The sequence below is a fragment of the Parasteatoda tepidariorum genome, chromosome 4, assembly GCF_043381705.1.
Source record: "Parasteatoda tepidariorum isolate YZ-2023 chromosome 4, CAS_Ptep_4.0, whole genome shotgun sequence".
NCBI lineage: Eukaryota > Metazoa > Arthropoda > Arachnida > Araneae > Theridiidae > Parasteatoda > Parasteatoda tepidariorum.
In genome coordinates, this window is record NC_092207.1 from 82456559 (window position 1) to 82469597 (window position 13039).

The 13039-nt window shown below is 29.9% G+C and overlaps 1 long non-coding RNA gene and 1 other non-coding gene across 2 annotated transcripts in view; one reads left to right on the forward strand and one right to left on the reverse strand.

Moving 5' to 3' along the window:
• Window positions 1-4487: 4487 nt before the first annotated feature.
• LOC139425395 (uncharacterized) lies at window positions 4488-9679 on the reverse strand. The gene is made up of 2 exons (XR_011636647.1): window positions 8013-9679; window positions 4488-4829 (listed from the first exon to the last, which is right to left on the reverse strand). It is a non-coding gene; the product is annotated as an uncharacterized lncRNA (long non-coding RNA).
• Window positions 7106-13039, forward strand: part of LOC107441503 (uncharacterized) — a 6589-nt gene continuing 655 nt past the window's right edge. Inside the window, exons 1-2 of the transcript XR_011636646.1 lie at window positions 7106-7240; window positions 9687-9864. This is a non-coding gene — a transcript (uncharacterized protein). The remainder of the gene's footprint in view (window positions 7241-9686; window positions 9865-13039) is intronic.

Consider the following 13039-nt stretch of genomic DNA (forward strand, 5'->3'; position numbering starts at 1 on the left):
TATTTTATTTAATTACAAATATATGTTCTTAATTTTTATTTTACCAAAGGAATATCGATATGCTTTTATTAAATAATGACGGTAAGAATATACTGCTTTTATAATTAAGTTAAGTTTACATTTAGATTGTGTTTTGTTTTAAAATTAAAAAAAAATTAAGTTGTAAAATAATGTTTTTCACGATTTTTTTTGATTCTAACAACTGCATTGTGTAATTTATTCTGCAACTTCGTAATAAATCTTCAGAATTTTTGAAAAGGGGGGTTGGCGGAGATGATGCGCTTATTAAGTCCTTGCACTATTTTCACGAGTTTGATTCGTGATGAAAAGTTTAGGCCAAATTTTATTATTATGAGTCAGGTTCGTTGTTTAATTTCATGTCAAACGTGAATATTATGAGTCTGTATCATAATCGACATTTCGGGCCAAAGATGAATATCACGAACCATACTCGTGGTATTAATCTCGGCTGAACAAGAACATATAAATGGGCTCTTATCTCTTCTTTATATGAATTTCTCTTCTTATATGAATTTTACCTATCGTTTCCCAATCTCTTATCCTCCTTCTGTCTCTCTTGTCTTTGGTTCTTTTCGCGAACATTTGGGTGCATATGTTAGGCACGGCTTGTTCCGAATATATATATATATATATATANTATTTTAATAATTTTAAGATGATATATTTGGTGAAATAGATATGTATAAAGATGGTAAATATACATGAGATATTATCAAGAGGAGAAACAGATAATATTGATTTTTGTTAAAATCTTTTATAGCTTATTATGTTACTTTTATTTTTTTAATGTTAAGATTGATTTTAGTTTGTATGTAAGGAGTTATTTAATAAATTGTTGATAAAAATTCTAAACAGAAAAGCATTCCTCATTTTTTCTCTTTTTCACATTTTTTTCCCTTCTATAACCTCATTACATATGCAGATATAAATTTATAACGTGAAATATATTTCATTGTTTTATATATATATATGTGGGTGATTCTCACGAAACATGACAATTCACTGTCCCTTGCTCCAAGATCTAATAGTATAATACTAAAAGAACATTTTTAAAAAAAAAGATTAATAAATAGCATTGCTGTTAGCATTTTAAAATGACTTTGCATTAGCATTGGCTGTTTTTTAAACTTAAAAAATTTAATTGAGTATCAAAATGTCATTTTCCTGGCATGTCCCAAACAATATTTCCAATAATAACCAGCTTCAAAATCTCCCATAAATTTTTGAAAATCTAATATTTTTTTATCTTATCCTATGTAAGCATTTCTAGAATATACGCAGAGGGCCTTGTTTACTAAAACTTCGTTCAAAATAATTTTTTCTGTCAATAATTTGTTTTCCCCATGAAAATCTGTCATTTTCCTGGCTACTTTTATTTAGTGATTTGTAACCAAAATAGATAGCGCCAGGAATCAATATCTTATGTTAATAGATTGATTAGATACCCTCCTATCTGAACATGTCTTGTTGCATGAATAAAGAACCAATTTTCTGGCTCAAAATCTATTTCAAAAAATTTTTCAAGATGAGTAGGTTTTTATGCTGTCATTTTCCTGGCTTCTTTGAAATCACTAATAACAAAAACTATATAGATTTGTCTGAGTTATTTTAAAAAATACTGTTGTTTTCTGTAGAATAAAAACGTCTTGGGCCAAAATAATAAATTAAAGTAAAATTATATGCTATAAAATGACAAATTTGTCATTATCTTGGCTGTCATTTTCCAGGCTTCTAAATGCCAGGACATTGAACTGTTACCAGAAATTCTTTTTAACTGCTAATACTGTAAAGAGGGAAGGCAAATATTAACCTAATATCAAGTTTGTGTGTGATTGTAATATGCTTGGATGTAATCAAAGTTATTTATTTATTTAATGATTGATTATTATACACAATTTTATTCTGTACATATCAGCAACAAAAAGTTTTTTTTTCTTTCTACTGTGGATAAAAAGAATTAATTTAAGCAATTTATGGTCCATCTAACAATGACTGTTTTTTAAACTTCTGAGGTAATATGTCATTTTCCTGGCATTCAAGATTTGATGAATTTCTATTTTCTTTTCTTTCTCGAGCAAATGTCAATAAACTACACTGCTGTCTATAAGATATTAATAAGTGTAGCTAAAGAAGTATACAAAACAAAATTTAGATTATTTTGAAGACTTTAAATTTGAAGAAATTTTATATTCTCGTAAATACAAAAAGTTTAAATCACTGTAGAGAAGAATCTTGTTTAAATTTTCATCTGCAAGGTTCTGTATATTCTTTCCAAAAGCAAGTTTTTTTAAATGCATAATATAGTAGTTTTATAGCTAATTCATCAATACCAGAAACGTTACTCTAGCTTCTGCTTAATTTTTTAAATTTTCTTTTTCTAAAAAGCTCTCTTTAAAATGTTTACATATTACACCTACTTTTTTTAAAATCTATTTATGTCATTATGCATAATCTATAATCAGAGAAATACAAGCTATGGAATTGTTTTAAACAATTATCCATTTTGTTATAGCAACATTCTCAAAAAGAGTAATTAATTGTAGTCAAATATTAATCATTCACATTCACTTAAAATGAGCGAGTGAAAATCACTCAACTTGAAGGAAATTTTACTTTTTCATCTAGAAAAAAGGAGCCTTCTTATCTTGAGTGAAATTCACTCAAGTGAAAGAGTTAAATGAAATCACTCAAGTTTGAGTGAAAAAATTTCAATCGAAGTGAAATTCAATCGTGTATGAGTAATAGTGGACCGTTTTCAATCTAACTTGAGTAATTTTCAATCATTTTTGATTGATTATATGTATTACTTTATTGGGTACTTTTAACTTGAATTTGTGTGAATTTCAATAATTTTTCATTCATAATTAGCATAATTTAATTGAATATATTTTAATAATACTATCATTATTTATTCTTTTTATTTGAATATCATTTAAATCACATTTGAATTAAATTTATCTTTTTCAGACTATTCACTGAATCTTTTAATGCCTATCATAAATGAGATGAAAAGAGAAATAGTTTTAGCATGTGTATTAGAAATAATTTATCAGCATTCATTTCTTTTAAATTTCATCGATGGTTTGTTCGGCAATTAATATTTTTTTTTTAAATTTTAAAACTAAACAGTGATATTTAATTGAAAAAAAGTGAAAGCTTAGTAATCCATCTGTATTTAACAATATGCTGAATATAATGGCGAGATAATACTCTTTAGAGATCGAAAGCTTTGAGACAGACTTAAGTACAAAATTTAAAGTATTTTTGGCTGTTTGTAATAAGACAAATTTTTTATTAACAGTTTTTCATAGTTTTTTTTAAAATTTTATTTAGGTATTCAAATAGTAATTGAAGTGACTTCATTAATAAGTTAAATCGTACTTAACCATTTCCATCCTAATTCTTGGGATCATAACTTTGATAATTCTTTCACATTCTATTTTATATGGATAGTAATTTTTCTAGACATTATTTTATTTGTAAAAGATTTGCTAAAACATACTTAAAAAATATTTTTAGGTATTGGTGAAAGGCAAGAGCATAACGTCTTTTTAACAGGGTACCACTCAATTTCCGAAAAAATTCCCTAACTTTTCCAGTTATTTCAGGTAAATTGCAACTAAAATCAAGACCATATTTTGCCTATATCATTCAATTTTAATTAGTTTATTTGCAATGGCAAATATTAGATTTTCCGTGTGAAAAATATATATAATTAAATGAAGATGGGAACATTTTAGTCTCACTAAAATGTAAAATTTTTCAACGAATAATTGTAATAGATTTAGAATTGTTTAACCAAATTCTCAATAACTAACTACTGTTACTGACAATTTTAAGACTGGTTATCTTCCAGGCATAAAATAGGAATTCTCCAGTAATTTGCGAAAAAAATTGCAACTTGCCCTGACTATTCCCTGATTGGAGCTAAAATAAAATTTCCTGACAATGTCAGGTTTTCCCTGTTTTAATAGTTCATTTGTTTAATTGTGATTTACAAATGAACTGAACGCAATTTAATTGAAAAAAAAATAATAGAATCTTTGGTAATTTTTAACTTGCTTTTATATAACGTTATATGGATGTGTAACACAACTCTAAAAATCACATTAAGTCATCAATGATAATTATTGAAAATATGTAACTTTCATGTCAGCAAAATTATGCAGGTCTTAGTTTTCAATTCTTTACTACTTTATAAAATGTCTTCACGAAGTGGAGCAGTCTGCATCCTTGCAAAAAGTATTGACGCCTGAAAGCTATGATACAACTGCAAAGGGTTAAGACTTTTAACATAAAATGTGAGAATGCATTTGTGAATAAGACAACTAAATTACGCAAAAAATATTTTCTTGTATATGTTTTCTTATACATATATTCTTTATGAGTTCACTCTAGATAGTAGAATATTTAAGTTTTCNTTTAACATAAAATGTGAGAATGCATTACTGAATAAGACAACTAAATTACAGAAAAAAAAGATATTTTATTGTATATGTTTTCTTATACATATAATCTTTATGTGTTCCCTCTAGATAGTAGAATATTTAGGTTTTCTATAGTGCTTTTAGAAGCACCTTTTTCAGCTCATAGAGCATAAACTGAAGAAACAAGAAGAACATAGAGCTTGATTTACTGTACATTACATTGAAAACAAAGTGATTCTTAAACAAAAAGTCAATTGCTCTTTTGGAGCAAGTGTCTACATCTACAATCATCTTACCCAATGTAAGAAGAAACTTCGAATCCTCTGTTTTCTTTTCCATTTTACAGATTTCATTTAGCCCCTCATCAAAATTTACATTTTCCTGGAAAAAAATATTTGTACATTACGAAAACAATATTAAAAACATAAATACTAATTTTGGTACATTCTTTTTCTAATAAACTGACAAATTAATGCTTTTTTTCCCTTTTCGCACTGGTAAAATACAAACTGTTTCAGTTAAAAATTTAAAGTTCTTTAAAAATTTTTGTAAACTTTAAAAAGACCTTTATAGCATTACTTTAATTAAAAAAATAAATTATAAAATAAAATTTATATCTTTATTAAAATTCAACAATTAACACTAGGTCAGAAAAATGCATTTTATATACATCACATTATTTACTCCTTTCACTTTAGTATATAAAACACATTATTATTTATTTATTTATTTCTGTTTAACTCACTGAGCTCCCCTCCTCCCCGTCACTGAGAGGGGAAAAAGATTATAATATGCCATTGAAAAATATAAATTGAATTCTATCTCGTAATAAATATTATTTTTAATACTGCTCCACTTTTTTTACTATTAATCTATAACTATTGTGAAATTTCAATTTATTTGTATTTTAAAATAATTTAATGAGCACTGTACATTTAATTAAATATTAATTCTGCATTTTCAATTTTGCCTCGAAAATTGAACTTGAAGAAAAGTGGAAGTGGTAAGAAATTTTATGCTAGCAACGAAAGAAAAATAGTTTGTATAATGTTATAAATACTTTATGAAATACGAAAATAATATTAATTCTGAATTCCAATTAAATAAAAGATAAAAACAGGATAAAAACAGAAAAATACTATTTAATTTTTTTAATATATAATATTTTCCACTTTCTTTGAATGATATATTTATAATAAAATGCATAGAACGTCTGAATATACAGATTTGAATGAATGGATGTTGCAAAAGTGAACTTTCATAAATTAAAGACAGTCATCTATATTAATAGAAAACAATTTAAAGAGAAGCAATTATAGTCTGTAAGAGCAGTTATAGGCTGTAAGATAAATTATTCCTTAAATATTTTTTATAAAAGAAGTGCAGAATGATATGAAATTAATTATCCACAAATGTTTCATGCCAAAATTATACATAAAAGAAACTGAATCATGGATATAAATTTCTTACATTAAAATAAAATGTTAAAACTTTAATATGAGATCTTAAAAAATTCTAAAACTCTTTACTGATATAATATATCACCATATGCTTTGACAAAGATTCTAGCATGGAATCAGATTTTTTTAATATTCCATAATCATCCACATTTAACACTTTCAATGTTAAAAAATTTGTTTTCACAAGAAATTTAAATTAATAGTATTTTATTTAATAACGCTGAAAAACAACTAATGTAAATGGAAAGTGTATATAACACATTCTAAATAAAAGTATTTTAAAAATAAAAATGACAAACTATATTAACTTACTAAAAAGTAAAACAGCGTCTTCTTCAGAAATACCGCTGTTAACTAAATGTTGTTTAATTTCTACTTAATTCAAAATATTAAGTGACAGATTCTCCAGAAAAAAATTAAACATAAAATAAAAGCGACGACATAATCAATTTAAATCGCAGAACAAAACAATTTTATTTAGATTCATTATCGTTAGTTTTTTAAAATATAACGATGGAAATTCAAGCTTATAGCTCACACATAATTAAATAATAAATAACTCACTCAAGTTTGAGCAAAAACCACTCAAGTATCGCTTAAATATGTACCACTCAAGTTCGATTGAAAACAAAGCAAAAATTTCGCTCAAATATAGGTGTATTTCATTCAAGTTGAGTTATAAAAATTTCACTCTCTTTTGAGTAGGGGAAATCACTCTTTCATTTTAAGAGTGTACTAAAGGCTGCTTTTGAAAGATAATGTAAAAATATTAATATTGTTTCTTCACATTTTCGTATGCATAAAACATAATATTTACTGACGGTTTTAAAATTAAAATGTTATGTAAACTTTTTGCTAATATTGTTGGTTTAGTACATAAAACTTTTAAATAATTATCGAATTAATGAAAATTTCTGATGTGCCTATATAAAGTTATTTTTACGCTATAAAAAATTATTTGCATTTTTCATAATATTAGATGCTTTCCTGGTTTCACTCCCTGGAAAAACTTCTACTTTGCTTTTGGATTTTGTTTCAGGTGTTTTGTTAAATAAAATTTCGAATACTGAAGGAATAAAGTTACATAAGAATAAAATTTATCCTATAAATTCATTCTATTCTAATCTATTCCTACAAATCTTTTCAATTCTGAGTAAGTTTGATTAGCTTGCGCAGGTGCTCTTTCTAATTTTCAAAATCTATTTGGATTTCATTAATCCGTTCTGTTGCAGCATTATAAATATCACGAAAGAAAAAAAATCACAAAATAGATTGAGCTGTTCAAAACGTTGGCAGTAATTGAAAGCATAGAAGTACTGGCTCAACTAAAAAGTAAGTAAACATTTTGAAGATTTAAATATTTGAATCACCTGTTTGCATTCACAATCCATGTGTGCTTTTAGCATGTTCTAGACCATGTATTTAAATTAAGTATACACGAATAAGCTTCAACTAGAAAATGTTTTTACATTTAAAAAAAATTGTAAGGCAACTTGCAATACTGATTGTCAAATGATTAAACAAATTTACCTTTTTTGGCAAATTTAATGTTAAATTTGATTTATTGTCAGCTGAATTGTGAAAATTTAATAAAAACTTAAATCAATAAAAATGAAGCTTTTGCATACGTTACGTTAACTATTTTATCTCTTAGGGATACTCCGTTGTAAGGAAATTTTCACCCATGCGTTGTGCCGTTCAAAGAATAATTGCTGAACCTAACCCTATGCAAAATCTCTAAATAAATGTCTGTAACGCTTAATACAAACTGAAAACCAGAATTTCAAAACTAATTTTTGCAATGACGGTGCAAACAATTTTTGCATAGTCTTATAATTTCAATATTTACACATTTTATAAAAGAAGACTTTTTACGTGCGGAATCGACAGTGGATTAACTATCAGTCCATTGCGGAACAATGATTGCTAAGAACTGTAATAGTTGAACATGCATTTCAGAAGTATCGTTTTTCCGCATAACACTATCAAGCGCGGATGGTAGTGAGTTAAAAACCAGCCCTAAGACTAGTTGTACCCAAGTGCTCTAATTTATGTTTAATGCATATAAATACATCTTTATTAGGCTATCTATTCTTCTACTTACGATGGTTTATAAGCCACTTGTTGCTTTGAGCACACAACCCTATGCAAATAAATTATAAGTTTGAACAATTATAAGTTGCAGTTTGGGACATTAATAGAACGAGAATTTCAATACTTAGTTTCACCAGAGAATCAGTATGTTATAAGCAGAATAATCAAGTTGAAATCCGTAAAGGGAGAAAGTCTTCTCCTTTTTTCTGATGAGGAAGTTTGAAGAATGGTGTACAAGCTTAGTCGTTTGAACGGGCATTATTGACATATCTGTTAAAAATAGAGCCGTAAGAAAACGAGGTTCGGCGCTTGGCCAAGATTGAGTTGCGTATGAAGGGCTCTCGTGTCTGTGGTTGATCGATACCTTTTTATTTGCGTCACACTATAGCTGCGCAATGGGCTATTGGAGACTTTCTGGGAAATTTCCCCCCCATTTTACCAGGAGGACAGATTCATACACCATCCATCAATCCGAAGGTCGTAATTTTGAATCAGAGAACGATCTTTCTCCAATCCAGCACCTCTAGAGGTATTGATTTGTTTTAGAAACTTGGAGAATTTTTTCACTCCGACAGATTTAGCATGCACCTATTACTATTTTGTACACGGGGAGTCTTCAACCTGTAGGGATCGGACCAACGCCCTATCAACCAGGCTATTCCAGTCATGATGTGGTTTTTTGGGCATTCGCAATTGTTTTGGGGAGGGAAAAATAACCCGAACTTGTTGGGTCCTTTCTAATTCTGTAAGTGTTGGGGCCGTGGTTGCCCAATGGTTAGAAAATCGGAATTCGGTCTTGAAGTGTCGGGGCTCAATCATTATCTGCGCCATGACCCACCGATTGCATGCTAGATTCGGTGCTGCGTCACTTGGCAGTACCATGAGTTCAAGGATCTGAAAGAATTTACATTCTCTTCAGATCCATGTCTAAATTGAATAAGTGGTCAAACAAATAAAATCCTCTCTGAAGAGGATCAAAATTGTGATAGTATTTGTTTTTGGACCATCCTCCAGATTGTTTTCAAGATCATTGCCAGTAGAGCATTGTGCAACTTTAGTGCAATGCAAATAAAGTACCTACCCCTTATTTGTTTTTTAAGTTAGTTATATTTTAATGAAGTGCCTGTATGTTATACGCTTGTAAGTGTTCGTCAAAATAATTAATTTTATAGCTAGCAAAAAAAAGTTGCATTTATCTCATTTAGCGTTTTCCTGCTATTCCTCAGTTAGTGTCGAGTTTTTTGCAGTGGCTGTCGGGAAGGAACCTGCGGTACTTTCGTTTTCGGGCTTATTATTCATATATCATATTTTGTAGACAAATGTTTTCAAGAAACTAAAATATCTAGCTGTAAAATGTCTATATAAATAATTTGGAAACTAAAAGCTTTATCCTTTCTAATTAATATTTTTAGAAGGTAGATCATTAGCAGTAATTTAAAAAAGAAATATATTTTAAAAAAAAGAGAAAAAGGAGAGTTTTTGAATGTTTTTTAAAAAAAAAATTGTAACCAAGTTATTGTTTTTGTTTTGTGAGGACGCTAGTCACCTTATTCATACCTTACTTTTCAACGATTAGACAACAAACCACAGTGGCGTCTTCACCTGCAACTTAACTTATCTTATTTTCTTTCTTATGTCAATTCTTGTAAGAAGTTGTTCAGCTTGTTATTCTTTTTTTATATAGTTTAATCTTTAGTACAAGATGTACGAATACAACATTACAAGAGAAAACTCATACCCAACTCCACTTGCAAATACAACTCTTTTACCTCTCATGCTCATGTCTTTGGCAACTCAAAAGAATGCACCGACAGTCCTTCAAACACCATCATCTCTGTATTCTGAATACGATTTCATCATTGGTAAGAATATTTTAAAATTATTTTTGCGGTGAACAATCACAATTGTTTACTAAAAAGTAATTTGATAACTTTTACTAGCCTAAAGAGCCAATCTCACTCGATGCGTTAAATTCACGGATGCTAGTACGAATCTGACTGGAGAGTTTTCCTGTATATAGGTTACGGTGAATGAGCGAAATCGGTGGTTGTTGACTTTCACCGGTGAATGTTGACAATCACATAGTCGCTTTGGTGAATGTTTATTACATTCGATTTGATATGAATTTATTCGTGGATATAATTACATTTATTCGATATTTTAATAGTTACTGACGATAAATCAGAAGAAACATCAGTGTTTGGAGCATCGGGCCATACATTTGCATTTTACCGGTATACATTTGCTCGGTATACCCTACACTGATGTTTTTTAAAGGTTAAGTGCCACTGCCCGTTATACCCTACACTGATGTTTATTAAGGTTAAGTGCCACTGCCCGGTATACCCTACACTGATGTTTTTTTAAGGTTAAATGCCGCTGCCCGGTATACATTTGCCCGATACTCCAAACACTGATGTTTCTTCTAATCTATCGTCAGTAAGTATTAAGATATAGAATAAATATAAATGTATCAAATAAATATAATAATATCAATGAATAAATTAATATAAAATTGGATATAACAAATATTTCGGACATTCACCAAAGCGATTATGTGATTGTTGTTATTCACCGGTGAGAGTAGACATTCTCCAGATTTCGGTCATTCACCGTAACATATATACTTCATCAACCAAAAACTTATACCTAAATTTTTCGCCCACGGTACGAACGATCCCTTACACTATTGGACTACAGGAAATAGACTGTGAATTCTCTTACCTATGTTTTAAAAATAATCTGGAATCCTTGATCTAGAGAGCAACGCAGCTCTAAATTCTGGGGTAGTGGTTAAATTAGAAAGTATTTAAATAGCACATACACTGATCGGAAGGACACGCTTCTTTGTAGAACAACGAAGTCAAGCACCCCTGGCTGTGGTCAGTTAGGGGATGGGTGACAACTTTGATCAGCCTGCATAGGGACCGAGGGTGTGCGGTATCGGATCTCGTTAAACTGTCCTACCGTAAAGTGCTCGAGGGTTTTCAGGCTACCGATGCGGGGGGTGCCATCCCCTCTGCAAAGGATCGAAATTGGTTTTCATATCTTCGGATCATCCTCAGGGATGTTTCCCAGACCGTCACCAATAGCACATTGTGCAGTTCTAGCGTGACGTAAATAAAGTACCTACCTTTAAATAGTACACCTTATATTACTAGACATACAGTCATTGGATTGAGTTAAATATTCCATCATCATCACGGCGGCTTGGGATCGACTTTGTTTTTACCGGATGAATGCTGATCGGACTGCACTTTCTTTGATCGAGTTTTAATGTACGGAATTAACTATATCCCCGGTGATTTTTGAGCAAGAAAAGAATGTTATATTGCAGTGCGAGCATGCGCATGTAATATCTTCTAGGCATCATCAAAGGATGGATCTTAAGTCGATGTCAATAGAAGATTAGTGTAGCTCTATTGTGACGTTAACAGTCAAATCAAATTTTTAACATTGTCAGCAGTCAGCATAGTTATAAAAGTATGGCGAAGAATTCTTTAAACTTCTAAATCTGATTTGGCGCATTCAAGCATTAAAAGTTATAAAAGTTATATAACTCATCTAAATTCAGTTCGTCCCGCAGTGGACTGATCGTTAAGACACGGTTCCCAGCAGATCACCGAAGTCAAACATCACTGTATTTCCCAGACGGTCGCCAATAGCCCATAGTGCAGCTCTAGTGCGACGTAAATTAACTACAACAACAACTAAATTCAGTTCACAAAGTAGTAAAATAGTACTTTTTTTACAAATTTATTACTTTATTAGCAACTTTTGACGTTATTTTTACGTCATAATTTTTATTACTAGTATTAATTTTCATCGTACTACATCTGCACAATGTGCTGTTTGCGCGAGTTTAGGAAATATTCCTGAGAATGGTTTGAAGACTTCCCATTAAAATATATTTATCTTCTGCATGGAAAGGGCTGCCCTACTTCTGTAATCCGATAATCAGCACATGAAATCAAAGACTCTATACGGTAGAGCAACTGAACGAGGATCGATATAACTCACGCTCGGTTTCTTCGAGGGCTGATCAAAGTGGTTCCCCCATTTCGCTCACTCATCGTAGCCATTGATGCTTAACTTCATTGAACTACAGAAAACCGACAATGGAAAGTATTAAAATCTCAAGTGTCCAAGACGTAGTGAATTCAGTTTTCATGAGTCAAAGTCACTCCGTGTGCAAAATTTTCACTGGTGCATGCTTGGTAAGGCATTGAGCTAATGTCCAAGAGATCGTGAGTTTGATCCCCGCCTGCCGAAGACTCCATGTGTAGTAAGCGGTTTCGGTTCACGTTGAATCTGTCCGGTCACAAAGTTCTCCAAGTTCCCATAACAAATTAATACCTCTGCGAGTACTGGATCAGAGATTGATTGTATTCTGCTTCAGTTCAAAATTGCGATTTGCGGATGGATGGATGGTGTGTGAATGTGTCATGCCTGTAAAACAGAGTGCGTGTATATATATATATATATATATATATATANTTAAGCCTATATTTAGTTAATCCGTTAAGCAATTTTTTATTATTATAATTTTAATTACATTTCCTTCATTTTTGGGTTTTAATAAATTTATTTCCGAATAATACATTTTCACTAATTTTTCTCATAGATTCACTAATATTTTACTTTAAAAACTTCTTCTTCTTCTTCGATCAAATATATATTTTTTAATTTTATTTTATTCGATTCGAGCTATAAGCACAACTTCAAATATTTTACCTCTTCGCGAATTTCGTTAACTGTTTAATTATTGTACTTTTAAACCTGAACCGCATTTGCCGGTAAGTTTGATTACTTTTTACATTTTTCCTTTATTTCATGATCTTTTTCAACAGCATGTTTTTTGCGATATCGACACATGTAAAGAATAATTTTTATCTTAAGATAATTATTCTTGATTCAGTAATATCGCATGTATACCAATAGATGAGTCTTGATAACGATTATTGGATTCCCCATTTTTAGTTTCTCTTTATATTAATTTTTAATTTATTATTTGTGTATATATATATATTATTATAT